This window comes from Falco punctatus (genome assembly GCF_963210335.1).
Source record: "Falco punctatus genome assembly, chromosome: 2".
Lineage (NCBI taxonomy): Eukaryota > Metazoa > Chordata > Aves > Falconiformes > Falconidae > Falco > Falco punctatus.
Window position 1 is genome coordinate 100,392,742 of NC_137581.1, and position 15,512 is coordinate 100,408,253.

A 15,512-nucleotide genomic window follows, 5' to 3' on the forward strand; every position below is an offset into this window, starting at 1 on the left:
CAGTCCCAGTACATTGAAAATCAGAAGACTTGATTTCTGCTTCAGATTTTTGCATCTGAGCTTTGTCTACAAGAGGAACTTAGAAGGTTTCAGAGGTTCAAGTCAAATATTGGGATAAAAATTTTCATACACATGAATGAAACGTGCAGCATTGGAAGAGGATATCTGAAGAGACTGAGGAATCTCCAACACTGGTGATTTTCAAGATTTGATTAAACAAAGCTATGGCTAACCTCATGTAGGGCTGGTGCTAGACTTGTGATAGTTGGACTAGGTGACCTCCAAGGTTTCCTTCCAACTGACTCTACAATTAACTGATTTTAGCAAGATCAGCTGCTCTTGCTCAATGCATGTCAGAAGAACTGCAGGCATGCTTACGAGGTCTGATATCATACAACAGCTTACAATGATTTTCATACAGATGCAATTTACAGTAACTGTGCCTTTTGTAGAACAATGTCCTTCCTCAAAATCCTGACTGAGCCCAGGCTTTTAATACCCAGTTCAGCTGATTAGATTCAAATAAGAACAATAGTATGGTTTGCCATAAAGTTAGACGAAACACTATATGTGAATATTAAAATTAGCTATTCTGCACTTCTTTTTGTATTCTATTCAAACACTTCAGATGAATGAGATTTTTGTATTCTTGGCTAATGCATCTGATTAGAAATCCAAGTATACAATACACATATGGCTAAGACACTAGCAGTATCTGATTAGATTGTTAATATCACTGCAGACAATAACAAGGCATTTCAAACCCAATTACAAAGCCCTGTTATAATACAGCCCTGATATCTATTATGGGATTTAAAATATAAAGAATTCAACACTATTTTACCAGAGACAGAAGGGAAAAAAAAGGGAAAAAAGTGAAATATCATAACAGAGCCCTATTTTAAAACACATGCTTGCTTCCAGTTTCTTATACAATACAGGTTCAGGAAATTATTTTATGACCTAGTTTCCCCTGAGAGCATTTGTTCTGAGGCTGAACAGTAAGGAGCTCTGCAGTACCCCATGCTTTGCTGATTGCAGCTCTGGTGCTCTGCAGCTAATGGAGCCCAGATGGGGCCAAGAACAAACAAAATGAGCTGGGTGGGAAGGGACTGATTTATAGTCCTGCTCATTCTTCTCCCTCTCCAAACTAAACAAACCTAAGAAAAGGCAAATCCATTCAGCTGCCACAGAAATCTTCAGCCCACATGACATGTGTACACTTTAAGAGGTCTCAAAACAAAGCAAGAAAACGAGACCATCAGATGCATTCTTTCTGACCAGGCAGGCTAATCTGTAACTACTATAACTGCTGTATCTTTTCTGTAGCCATTGCCTTGGAGGAATATCTGGCTTAAAAGGGACAGTAAAGAGTCAGGTGAGCTATGTGTGATATTTCCACCAAATGGATATTTCTATCTGTACGGTAGGCCTTAGGTTCTCCAAAGACTATTGCATCTGAAAAGTGTGCTGTAGCAGAAGGCCAACCGGTGTGTGACTGCCTGCCCACTTACACAAACTAATGCATAAATATTTCATTCTAGATATATGATGAGTTTCCAGATAATACATAAAATGAAGTATGTTTCCTTCAAAATAAATCCAGTTTAGAAGTAGAAATAAATCTTTCATTCATGCACAAAGTCTCTCACACTTAGTTTTTGCCCTTCCCATAATTGCTTTCTTTTTATAGAAAAAAAGAAATAGATTTTGTCACTGGTGAATAAGACTCTTGTGTAAGTCAGGTTTTGTAGGGTATATTTTTTCACCTGGCCTTCTTTATGTTTCTTGTAAAGTCTAATGGTGATCCAAGAGCAATTTCATGCAGATGAAATTGTTTTATGAGGTAACACCACAGCACGATTGCTTAACTACCCTTCCACCTACAAACTGGGATATAGGCTTAAATGACATTTGAAGACTGGGCAGGATGATAAGCAGAGAAGGATAGTGAGCTGTTCTGATAATTATAAGTATATTGTCATACCTCCTGGCACCACTAAATTAATCATAACAAATACTGATCTCCAGTAATATTTCCAAGTATTCAAAAAACGTTTATGATCTGGATATCAAATGCACATTTTAGCCTCAAAGGTGGGAAGCTGAAAATGGTGGCATAAGACCTGCTATCTGCAATTCCAGGAGTATGTGGGAAAACACATCTCTGATGTTGCTGAAGCTGGGTAGGTGGCAATGTGGCTCTGATATCACCAAAATAATGCCACACGGCTCTCAGGCAGTGATGGCTGCAAACCACAGCTCCAGGCTGAAACTGGCATCCCAGTTGTTTGCAGAAGCCACTGACATGTTAGACAAGGAAGAAGTGCTCGTGGATGCACACTGGAGTGTCACCTTCAATGTGTTAACAGTGTTTAACTGTCTTTCATGCACAACGTAATGTCATGTTGTTTATGTACTTTTGTGTACTTTATTCATATTGTTTTCTTCAACTTCTTAGTTTACTCAGTCTTTGCAACAAGCAGCAAGAATCAACCATGGCTTCTTGCATTTTCTGTCAGGAAAATGAACACCCTGGTTAGCAAATGCAAGATTTTGGAGAAATGTGGTCCCTTGCAGTCCAGGAAATCTGTCTGAGCATTACTAGAATTAAAAAAAAAAAAAAAAAAAAAAAAAAGTGCCACGAGGAAAAAGTCCTTTTTAAGCTTAACATGCAAACTAGTAATTTCACATTTTAAAAATAATTAGCTGCTGGTTGAGGAGCTATTTAATAATGTTCCAGCAAAGAAATGTAAAGATACCCCAAGGGTATTCATATTGCCCTTCTGTGAGAGTGGAATGACTAGTAACAGAAGACCAATTCCACGCAGGAAGAAAGGAAGGGAAGACCCAGCTTCCCCAGGAATCTCTGCAGTTCTCCAGAATCACCCAATTGAGGATAGCGTCTCACATCGTTATATGCATAAACCAGCAGTGATTATTTTGTAACTCAACTGTGTATTCTTGTCACTAAAGAAGAATACAAAATCTTAGGGTTTATATTTCCCTACTTAGAGAAGGGGGAGATGCTCTTTGAATGAAAGAAAAAGCTTCACTGAAGGTAAGCCCTGCACCACTGGTTCCCACCTAAGGTGCTACTAACCTCACCAGCCTGAGGCTGCTGACATGAAAAGTGGAACCTGAGCCAGCAATGTGGCCAGATGACTGCTGCAGAACCTGAGGGGTGACAAGAGTGACCTGGGGACTGGGCAGGAAAAGGGCTGCATGTGAGGCTGGGAGCGGGGAGAAAGCCCCAGCAGTGAGACCCACCTCACCTAGGAAGCATTGTGTTTCAGCTTAAAGTGTGTATTGGTTTACATGGCCATGGCTTCCTGGTGGACTTGGTAGTGCAACTTTAACAGTTGGAATTAATGATCTTAAGAGTGTTTTCCAAACTAAATGATTCTGTGAATAAAATAGTTAAAACCAAATTTGCACATCTTATAAAAGAACATTGTAACTTCTTGCATTTCTACTGACCTCTCCTTTCCTTTCTTAGGGATACCCTGTGACAGAAAATCGCAGCTGCCCTCCAAATCTAAAACAGCAAACCGCCAAACTAAGGATGACAAAATATTTTCACTGCATGTCGCATTTTGTGGGGGATCTTTAATAATCTTTAATTTACATTGAGCGCTTTGCAAATGAAGCCAGCTAGAGGGTCTGACGCCTTCTCTTTGCCCTTCTGCATGGAAAGCAGCAACAGTCAGTGTAACGTGTCATTTTGCCCTGAGCTGGTTTTGTTTGTGGCACAAATGTGAAACAGTATTATTAAGGATGAGTGACCTAGCATGACACTGCTCATCCAAACATGTTCACACTCTGAAGGCTATAAATCTGTTGATGTTCCTGAGTTTTGTGAATGATTGCTGTGAAAGTGAAGAATGTCCGTATAACTTTATTTGACATGTAAACTGCACTATGTGTTCCAAAGCTGTCATCGCAGCGCTGAAATCCATCCTTGACACTAATTTGTACAAACAGCAGGTCACTCAAGGAGGAAAATATATTTTTCTGGAAAACAGTGCAGTTTGGTTGTATAGGAGACAAATCTTTGAAGGGCTCTTTGCCAGCCATTAGGCTACGGCTGTCAGCTAGATTTGTTTCCCATGTAAATACAACTCTCTCCACAGTGTAGCTTTTCCTCCTGGAGGTGCTTTATTTAAATACAAATGGATGCAAACTATGGTCACTTTTCTTTAAAATGGAGAAGCTCATGAAGATTGACAGGGCAGAGAGCTGGCTTTCAAGAATTTTGAAGTTTCAGGCAAACTTTTAAAAAGCATGAAACGGCTTTTTTTGTTTTCTTTTAATAGAGTTTTGGGTTGAAAACCTAGTCATAGTGTTCAGAAATAAACAAGCACTTAAAGACAAAGCCAACCCAAAACCTGGACACCTTGTATAGTTTTAAACATCAGCACATGCCATGATTCATTTCCTTAGAAAGGTACTCTAGTGAAAATTAACACTTTACATGTAGAATATAACAAAGAAAACACTGTAGCTTGAATAATTTTTGAGGCAATGCATAATTCCAGGGATGCCAAGCATTCTCCACTCTTACTGATTTCAAAACCTCATGGCATTAGGTCCTGAGTATTTTAAAATGGGTCCTAAGCTATCCAATAGTATGTCCTTCTCTAATGAAAACCCAGCTCACTTGTCAATCAGCACAGTGCCAAGGATATCAAAATCTGAATGTGTTCCTCTAAGATTTTTTTCCAAGATGGAAGGAAATGTCTTCTCTGTCATCCACACTAAGCTTCTGAGTGGCAATTCTCACAGACTTGACCATGGAAACAGTTGGAAAATCTGATTGTCATAACTCAAATATCTTTAACTCATTCCCCAGGCATGCAAAGTGAGTTAGTATAGTGAGCACCACAGCACTGATTCTGCCTTAAAGTCTATTTTACTGTAATTATGTAGTGACATTGGACTGGAAAACAGGCCAGATAATAAGCAAAATTTTGAATCTTGCTCCCCAAAACACACACACATACTTTAGGCTCCAGAATACCAAACCTTTGTCCTTAATACAGTTTCAAGAGCAAGCTGTCCCACATGGCTCCTTTCATTTTGTTTATAAAAAAAACGTATTGCATAGCTTGGTTGTATGTTCAAATATTTTTTTAATTCTCAATTAAGGTCATCCTTCATTAGCTATAAAGCTAGGATGCTACTGTGACTGCCGTACATTAAAAGTAACTTATTTTTCCAAGAGCTGTGCCTGTTGTTCAGCTCTTCCTGAGAGTCTGAGATAACAATAAGCACTGTCACCAGAAATCTTAAATCTCTCACTCCTTCCAACTTGCCTGAGTGCTCCCTTGGTTTGTTGCAAAAACCTGCTTTTCATCATGTTTTCATACCACAGATAGTAGGAAAAAGGTTTGAAAAACAGACAACTTTATTTCATCTTCAAAGACTCAAAAGGGTTTCGTTTTTTTGATAACTCCAAAACCCCATTATGGGATACCGACGTCCTGCTGACACAGCGGGTCTGCTTAGGTCAAACATGAAGAGACCACACTTGGCTAAGAATGCCAAGTAATAGTAATAGTAAAATTATTTGTTTATTCATATTACTCATATTATTCATACAGCTTTTAAAATGTGTTTATTTGTGTATAGCTCTGCAAGTTGGATGATTCCCAACACCTCCTTTCTGCTTTCTGGCTTATAATTTCCCCAAACAAGCTCCTTTTTGACCTAATTTTTTGCACGTGTCAGTCCAAGGTTACTCAGAAAGCAGTAGGAAAATTACTTTTAAAATCCCCAAATATTGCATTCTTCTTCTGTATACAAGAAATTGTTACAGGACATTATAAGTGGCTGCTGCCTTTTTCAGCACCAGAGCCTGGGAGCCCACTCATACCTGCTCTCTGCCCAGGTTATGGACATGGCTGCAGCTTTCCCCTGTGCAGGTTCAATCAGCAGTAAAGCTGAGTGTGTATCTCAGAGACAGACACAAACATCTTCCAGGGTCACAAGTATATTTCACAGATCCCCTGACTACCATCACAGCTCCTCCACCAGCCTGGTGTCCCGGCCTGGACCCAGGGCTTCTTGCTCACCAGCAGGTCCAGCATAGAGTTTGCTGCAATTGATCTACAAGCATCCCACACACACCCAGTTTGGGGGAGATATGGACACCCACCCCATCAGCCAACAACAACCACATGGGATGTGACCACAGCCCCACTCCAGCCACTGGCATAAAGCCCAGTGCTTCATTCACCTGGTCCCGCCATAGCTGGTTTTTGGGACACACACTGTTTCTGCCCCAGGGGCTGCAGTCAAGTCTCTCATCTGCTCCAGTAAGTGTCCCTGAGACCCCACAAGCTCCAGCTGCTGGCACCACCGGTCCAGGGTGCCTGCAACCCTGTCTGACTCCAATGTCTGGCCCCGAATCCACTCATCACTCTCCAGCAGTCAGCATCTGTTCCCTGCACCTCTCACACCCCCATGGACAGCAAGTAAAGTGGTGCAGGGAGAGCTACCACAGGATTTAAGAAGACAGGCCAGGCTGGGGTGATGAGGCACAGGGCTGGGTCAGACAATCATGCTAACCTACCACAGTCTGCACACAGCCAGACCCTCCGTAACACAGCCCTGTCCACCTCTTACCCCTTTGCTCCTCCCCATTCCCTACAGGCTCCCTCATAAGTTTTGCATAGTCCCACTGACACCCCCCAAATACCTGGGACACCCAACTTTGCATCCTTATCAGAGGCAAAGCCTGCAATTTCCTGATGGCTGGTGTGACCAGAGAAGTTTGTTTCTTCCCACTGTCTCCCATTATCTTTGTCGTACAGTTCTGTGTCTCTGTATGATCTCATCACTTCCCCCTTTACTTGTTATCCCCATTTTCACGGAAATGCCCTTGATCACATCACCTTAGTGAAGCAGGGGGTCTCCTCTTCCACATGCCCTTAAGGAAGGAACATGGCAAAAACTGCTGAGAAATAGACAACGTTGAGTGCTGAAGCAGAAGAAGGACCATCCCTGTAAAGAGTGTTGAGATCTAAAAATCAAGAGACATTCAAAGGCAAATGGTTAGAAAATGTAGTTGGTGGGTTCTGGTATAAGAGAAGTTACAGGCAAGTTTTCAGAGGTAGGAATGAAAGTGTTCCACTTGTGTGCTCCATCTAGTCAGAGCCACCCATCTCTTTTTCCTATGAAATATGTTGTATTCAATCATTTCATACCAGAAAGTTCATTTGGGAACCAGAATCTGTCAGCTGAGTTCCTGTGTTTCCCATGATCACTTATGCTAGTATACATATAAAAAAGAAGAAAGTAGCAATTTCTCCCTTATTTTTCTTATATTTGCAAACCAGACCACCATGTAGTCTAATGGAAAAGACATTAGAAGTTCATGATCTTGGACCACCTGCACCTGTAAAGAAAACCAGTATTTCCCTAGAGAAAAGACAGGACTCTATTCTTCTTCCCCCAGATGTATGTTTTATTAATTTCTCCATTCAGTTCTTAGCAGTTAACACTGTTTAGCTCAGCCAAGCAAATCTAGATCAGGGAGAGAGAGGTGAAAGTGTACCCAAAATTAAGAAGAAGAGAATGTAGGTGTTTTCATTGCTACCTCAGCCAGCTACAGAAAACCCTTTCTGTTTGATTTTAGAGACGTTAATTCTGTATAGTCTAACAGTAAAGCTTTGGAAAATGAGCTTTGGTAAAGAAAATAACACATACTTCAGATGAAAACCTATCCAATACTAGGAATAATGTCTTTCACTCACCAAAGTAATAATGACAAAAAAGCTCTAGATTAATTCCTCCAAAATGTGATCGTTGAAATGTGGCGAAATTGATAGTGACAGATCTTCCCTTCATACTTCCCCACCTTTAAGCATCCTGACCCAAAGCAAACTTGCCATTAAACTGCATCTCCTCCACTAAAGTATGCTGACCAGCAGTAGCATTAGAAAGCCATTGACAACTGGAAAAGTCTACCTTAAGGAGTACTGTTTCCAGTTGTGAAAGGGACGAGGTTTTTTATGAGGTTCTATGGTATCAGTACTCTTGGTTAAAGCTAAATTTTACCATTTATTCATTTTAGGTCATAAAATTAACATTTTTCTTATCTGTAACTTTAACCAAAAGAATTTTCCCACTGCTGCTACTGCAAGGCTATTTCCAAGTGTCAGGCAAGAAGCCCATTCTTTATATATGGCCCATATGGAGAACTGGAAGTGATTGTTTTGAAACACTAGAGCCTTCTAATGAAAAAACAACAAGGGTCTTCTGCCAGACAATAACTGCCGTGTTTCTCCTCCATCTATTGGGGAACTCAGAGCTCCAGGGTTTCTTGCAAGGGCCAGACACAGGGACCAGAATAATTAAACTTCTCAGAGAATTTGCTGACATACTCCCCCTGACCCTAGACTTCTAAGAATTCAAAAGAAACTCTTGACAGATTTCCATCCAGTTACCACAGGGCTGTCTTATGCTGGAATTCAATAGAGCCACTTTATTCTAAACAGCAGCATGTAGAGACTCAGCAGAAAAGCAGGAGCACACCACAAATGAAGTCAGCTTACACTCTATCTGTTCCTCTTCATGTCTGCCAAAGACGGCTCACTTTCTGATACCTTTCCAGAGAAAAGCCCAGCAGCTGAATAAGGCAGCTGAAGGTGTTTCTCCATTCAGTCTGCAACCCCGACAGTTTCTTCATTTGTCTGCCTTAGACGCCCCTTTATTTCCCTTGTCAGGAAGGCCTCATAAGATTCTGCTAAACAAGACCCGTGCCTTCGTGCACTCTGCTGCTCAGAGGCAAACTGACAGCTAGCTCACAGGCACTGGAACAGATGGTTGGGTACAACAACCCATACTAAGCCTTTTCAGTCCTGAGACCTTACAGCATAGCCATGCTACCTCTCATGTTCCTCTGCCTTTAAGAAATTTCTATTGAAGGAAATTATAGAGATGAAAGCTCTAAGATTTGCTCATATCAACAAGCACTTAGAGGTGTAGTTCAGCCACAAGGTGTGAACTTTTTTCTTCTAATCTTCACCTTCAAAAACTCAACTAGTTGCACATTCTTTTCCAGTTATTTCAACAGTAGGAGCTACTTATCTTGCAAAAGTTCAACACGTACATTACAAAAATATACTGTAGACTATACATGTTTCATTAATGCCACATACCCTTCTTACCCCAGGTGCAGTATACGTTCACATCTTTTAAAAGAATTAGTGAAGAGAAATGAAAATTAATATACTATGCCAAATACTGGTAAGAAAATTAAACTAATTGGACAGTCAAAACCCGCAATGTTTCAAAGTCCTTTAATACTAATTAGCTGTGGGAATAACCAGTATCCTGCTTCTAGAAGAAAACTATTTGCAAACAGACAATGCAAACTAAACTAAGCTTTAGGATACATAGTTGACATTGTATTCTAATAATTCCTTTTTTCTGGAAATAAGTGTGTAACAAATCCAGAATATTTCATATTAATGAGTTTAATTTAGGTCAACTGACTAGTCACAAAAAAGACAATTGGTCACAAGCCAAAAACTGGTTTGTTAGATCCTTCCAACACTCTCTTTCAACCTTGCTATTCATTTTCTGCTTCTAATTTATATACTGATTTTTCTTTCTTCCTCTTTAATAAAGAAATTTTCAAGCAATTTTCTGGGCATGACAAAAAACAAAAATATAGTCCTTGACCCAAAAGCCCTTACATTTAACAAAAGTTTGCACAATATTAATTCATCATGTTGCATTCATGTTTTCTGCTCTCCAGAAGAGAAACATAGTATCTTGACAGAGTAACTTGAAGTAATCTAAAGGAGGTAGGAGGAAAGAGTCAGAAATAAACTGATTTCTTCATTATCAGATAATCACCTCTGTTTTGGATGTTAATCTTGTTTGTGAAGAATTCCAGTGTGAAGGACAGAAGCTTGCATATTTTGAAATAATACACACTAAACTCAAAAGGGGAATAATCAAATAACATTTTAAAAAAATCCTTCCAATATTTTTTACAAATAAGTTAGTTTGTATGGACTTTTTGTACTTGCAGGTAGAATAAGTCCTTGGATCTCTAAATTTCCTTGGCATATGGTCATTTACACTCACTGAAGATCTGGCCTTTGGCTTTTGATTTCCACAAGGGTGAATAAATAGTATAGCATTATTGAGAAAAGTAAGAATCAAACTTGTAGCTTACTGGAAGTGGTAATAATAAAACTTCAGTGACTTTAATATCTTTTATAGAAAGATAGTAAAATGCTATGGTTCCCTGTAGGAAGATGGGAAAAAGGTTAATGGAATTGGAAGATAAAAAAGTGACTGGTTGACTGGACAGTTGCACAAACAATGACTGGTGATACAGTATTAAATAGATTAAGGTTTTTGTTTTGTAAGATATTGCAATGCTCAGCATGAACCACTTACTATCAAGAAATAAAAGATACCGTATACCTCAGAACTGCTGAAGAAGATGCTTGGTATGCATTTTTAGCTGGTTTACTGTTTCTGTTCTGGAAAATAGCACTTGGAAAACCCAATCTCTAGACAGTTTGGAAACACAAAAATATTGAAAGGGAGGCTGAGAAGCATGTCAGCTCTATGTGCTGAGTGCGTGCTAGAGTTCAGTCATGCTGTGAGGTTTTGCTTCTACTAACAGCAAGCAGCTGACTCTTCAGCAGGTCTTCTTTGAGAAGAAGTACAATGCTGGTACATTGTAGTACCAGCAACTGACGTGTTCATCGTGATCAAAACAGCAACAGCAAAAATTTCACTAATGATCACATAGACAAGTGCAGATCCTCTGTGCTGTTGAGGAAAAAGGAGGGGAAGTAACTTTGCCTCTGCATAATTTGGTCAGAGAGTATTGACTTATCTCTAGTTTTATCTTCTGCATTTTAAATCGTTACATTTTTAAAAACTAATTTCAATATAATAGTACTTTAGTAGTGTCATAACACAGCTAGGATTTAGTCAGGTTTTCCATTGCAAGGATCTATTTTCAGGTATGTAAGCTAGAATTTAGTGGGAACAAAATTTCTGGGGCATAAAGGGATAAAATCCAATGTACAAAATCTTCAGTCCAGAACAGCCTATTTTTTCCTGACTGTTTCTTAAATATAGAAGCAGAAAAAAATGAGTTTGAAGACTAGATATACAGTCAATTTATTATTCCACTGCCTCAACTGTGTTAACTCCTCTTGTCAAGCAAAAGTAATGGATTTTGGTATGATCAATAAGCATGGTTATTTGGCATATAAATGGTTTTTAATGGATTTTGGGCTCAGTTTTCTGAGGTAATGGAATTTGGGTTTCCCATAGTGCTGGACTGGGATCTGATCCAACACATTCAGATTTGTTAGCCATGATTTTGTTTCCCAAGGTAACTCTTTGGAAGAAAACAAATACATCTGGATTTCACATAGATTGTAATGGAAAGCTGCAAAAGGAAATGCTAAAGTAACTGTTTCATTGCTAATGTAATAGACACAAAGCCTAACCAAAGTCAAGTAGAGTCTAATGCAACTTAGGGAATTAGGAAACAACCAGACTGTCCACAATATATTACACTGAAGAGCTTATTATTCTTCTTTAAAGTAATGCTACAAGTCATGAGATAATAAGAACCATATAGCTTTTTCCAGACACAAAAGTTGTGCATCTTTTCTTAAAAATAGCTTGAGATGTCATCTTTCTTTTTCCCCTCACAGAATCCCAGAGGAATCAAATGGAGTGGAAAATGCCTATTTCTTATCCAGCATTGCATCGCTCTATTCAAAGTTGAAAGTCAAAGTCTGCAACCAACAAAACAGTTAGTAGCATCTCTGCATGAAAAGGCCATGAAGTTGTGCAGCCATATATGAAATACAAGTAATAATTCATAATTGTCCAAATCTATAAATTTTTTTCTGAGCAGATCTTGGATGAAAAATAAATACGTGTATTTCTCTTTAGTATCATTTGTAAATGTGTGGCCACTAAAGTCTGTCTCCAAGGGATGCAGTTTGAAGTAATTTTCCTTTAAATTAATGATGGTAAAATAGTCTTTCAAATCTCAGGAGGTGGGGGGAAATCGCTCCTTCACTGTACAGTGTTTATTGGTATAAATCTTTGGTAGTCAAAAGTCTTCAGTTGCCTTGGAGCAGGGATAATACATCCCATTTTTAATTTGGAGAATCTATAGCCTGTACAGAATCCAGCAATAAAAGCTGCTACGCTGGTGTGATAAGCAAGGAGCCTGCCTAGAGTTAGCCATCTCACTAGCACCTGTGTCTCACAGGAGGGGATTGATTTGGGCCTGATGGGGGAGATGGCTTTCCAGGACCTGGCAAAACCAGCACCCAGGCTCCCCGGGCTTGGCAGAAAATATGCCACAGCCCCGAGGCATTTATGTGTGTCAGTGTGTGAGATCCACAAGGTTTATGCACACACATGGTTGTATTTTGGATTTTTTCCCTCCAAATAGGCAACATAACTTAATTCCTCATCTTTGCCTGGCAGCAGTTCTATTGTACGAGTGCATGGATAAAGAACAATACAGCATGCTCAAGCAAACACAATGTTAAACTCTCATTATAAAGTTGGAAATGTCTTAGGAAAATAACATAAGTTCTCTTAAAAACAGCTAGGTTTATTTATGAAAATCGTCTTTTCAGCTGTGTACACTTCACTTAGAATACTTAAGAAATGCCTCAGTTGTTACACCTGCAGGAACAGCCCATAGGGCAACATCTTTCTACTTGACAACCTTGAAACTTTTCAATGTCTGCCTTCAGGAGGCAGAGACTTAGTGCAGCTCCTTCACACTGCAACTTGCACAGTCATTTTTCTGATCAACTCTGTCCCCTTTTCACTGTAACACAACAGCTGTTAACTGTGACTGATGACACCTCTGCATCAATCTCTACATCAGCTGTTTATCAGCCTCAGAATGCAGCCAAGGCTGCAATCGATTTGTTTATGGGTCTCATTTTACACAAGTACCAGTAAGCACGGGCATTCTTTTATCCCATCTATTATTACATTTGCATTAATCTGCATTATATTAATAGGCAGAATGCATTTATATTCATCATTATAATATTAACAATTAATATAATTACAATGCATATATAGCAGTCTTTACTACCTGTATCCATAGTATCTAATAAAGCGAAATAAGTTTCTGTTGCTTCTTTGTAGTTTGTAGTCTACTGTTTTCCATAACAGTTTGCCCATTGTGTAACAGAGACTCTTACTTTTCTTGGGTTCTTCTTCAACACAATCTTCAAACTAAGTTCTTAACAATGAAAAGTAAATGTTCCCAAATATAGTAAAGAAATAAATGAAGGAGTCAAGTTGTATCAGAATCACAGAATGGATTGGGTTGGATGGGAACTTTAAAGGTCATCTAGTCTGATCCCCCTGCAATAGGCAGGGACATCTTTCACCGGATCAAGTAGCTTAAAACCCCATCCAGCCTAACCTTGAACATTTCCAGTGGTGGGGCATCCACAACTTACCAGGAAACCTGTTCCAGTGTCTCACCACCCTTGTCATAAAAAACATCTTTCTTATGTCCAATCTCAATCCACCCTCTTTCCATTTTAAACTGAAATTCACCCCTTGTCCTGTCACTACAGACCTTCATAAGAAGTCCTTCTCTGTCTTTTTTATGAGCCTTCTTACTGAAAGGCTGCAATAAGCTCTCCTTGGAGCCTTCTCTTATCCAGGCTAAGCAATGTCAAATCACTTAGCCTTTCCTCATAGAAGTGTTCCAGCTCTCTGATTGTATTTATGGCCCTCCTCTGGACATGCTCCAACAGGCCCATGTTTCCCCTATACTGGGGAACCCAAAGCTAGATGCTATACTCCAGGTGGGGTTTCACCAGAGCAGAGGGGAAGAATCACTTCCCTCAACCTGCTGGCCATGCTTTTTATGCAGCCCAGGATATGAGAGGATCTCTGGGCTGCAAGTGCACATTGCCAGTGGATGCCCGATTTTTCACCCACTACTATCTGCCAAGTCGTTCTCTGCAGGGCTGCTCTCAACCCCTTCATCCACCAGCGTGCACTGATACTGGGGATTGCCCTGATCCAGGTGCAAGACCTTCCACTTGGCCTTGTTGAATCTCATGAGGTTCTCACAGGCCCACTCCTCAGTTCTATTAATCTCATGCTCCTTTTTTTAATTGCTTCTTATTTGAGTGGTAGATACTTCACTGATCATCACAGGTACAGAATTCAGTGGGGACTCTTAAAATAAAGCAAACTAATGATTTCCCTTCTTTGTTCCATGCTCTAACATCACTGGTATCAAACAGTGCTAAAGCACATAAAACAGCAGGGAAAGACAAACCGTAAATGTATCAGTTCTCAAAATCACAACATTTCTCTTCTGAGTATGATTTTTCCTCAGCCACAAGAGGTTACTAATTTGCTCCAGTACTGCGATGAGCAACTGTAGCCTTCTTTAGGTAGCATGTAATATCCTTCAGCAGTAGTCCCTCTGCACACAGGGGAGCTTCCTCTTGTTTGGGTTGAAGCCAACTCCCACTTTCCCGGCCAAGGAACAGGCTTTCAGAGCTCACTGTTTCCTTGCAGTGACTCTTCTCCAACAGCAACACTATCTTCCAAAAAAGGAAAGCTGACAGCAGGGACAACAAGCATTTTCTACAAGGGAAATCCTTTAGCCATTTTCTTTACGCTCCCAGACTAAGCGTCCTCTCTTTTTATTTTGCTTTGGAGAGGCAAAGAGGAAAAATGGTGTTAATATTCTGTGCCTAAAAGGACATTAAGAATTGTTAAGCTGATTTTAAATCCATGGGAATGTATGCGAATCTGCAATTGACTAAACATTTTTAGAGGTACCAAAAAACAGTCTTCTTCTGGTCAGTTACGCACATTGGTAAAAACTAAAACCACAGATTGCACATTCATTTTTACATGTGCCCTTCAGCAAAGGAAGTTCCACAAATAGCTCTGGTAGGTACCTCTGGTAGCAGCTGGCAGTTGGGTCTCATGGCAAAAGAGCTTCCTTCTGTTTCTTCATGCAGCAGAAAGAACATGGCAGATAAATAAATCTTCTCCTTTAAGTTTTTCATAAGTTATTCCTTCAGTGGCATATACTTGGACATACACTAGAGAAGTTATTACAATTTTTTCCTGCTAGACAGTATTCACAATTTACTTAATCTTTTATTTTAATTAATAGCTATGAATACAACTTTAAAATATATGACAGTTTTAGCAATATATTAGCTAACTTTGCACATGAGAATGGAAGAACTTTCTTGGTCTTTGAGTTTGATTCTCTGCTTTTATGGGCAGATACGTCATATAACAATTTTAAAAAATAAATAAATTTATCTAAACATATCTTTAAAGTATTCATAGATCTCGTTATTGTGGGAAGGTTGTTCTAGAAGTTACCCTCCTAAAGCAAGCTTGTAACTGATTGGTCCTGGGACATCATTGTCCTTAAATCAGAAATTCCTTTTCACTGTCTACCTACCTGAAATTTATATAGACAGGATTTATGA

At 39.5% G+C, this 15,512-nt stretch overlaps 1 protein-coding gene across 1 annotated transcript in view; it reads left to right on the plus strand.

Annotated features, from left to right (window-relative positions):
- The window catches only part of LOC308059280 (arylsulfatase H-like), a 52,605-nt gene continuing 37,093 nt past the window's right edge, over nt 1-15,512 (plus strand). Inside the window, exon 1 of the mRNA XM_080376352.1 lies at nt 1-15,512. This exon is cut by the window's right edge and continues 19,692 nt beyond it. The gene's annotated coding sequence lies outside the window, so the exon portion shown is untranslated.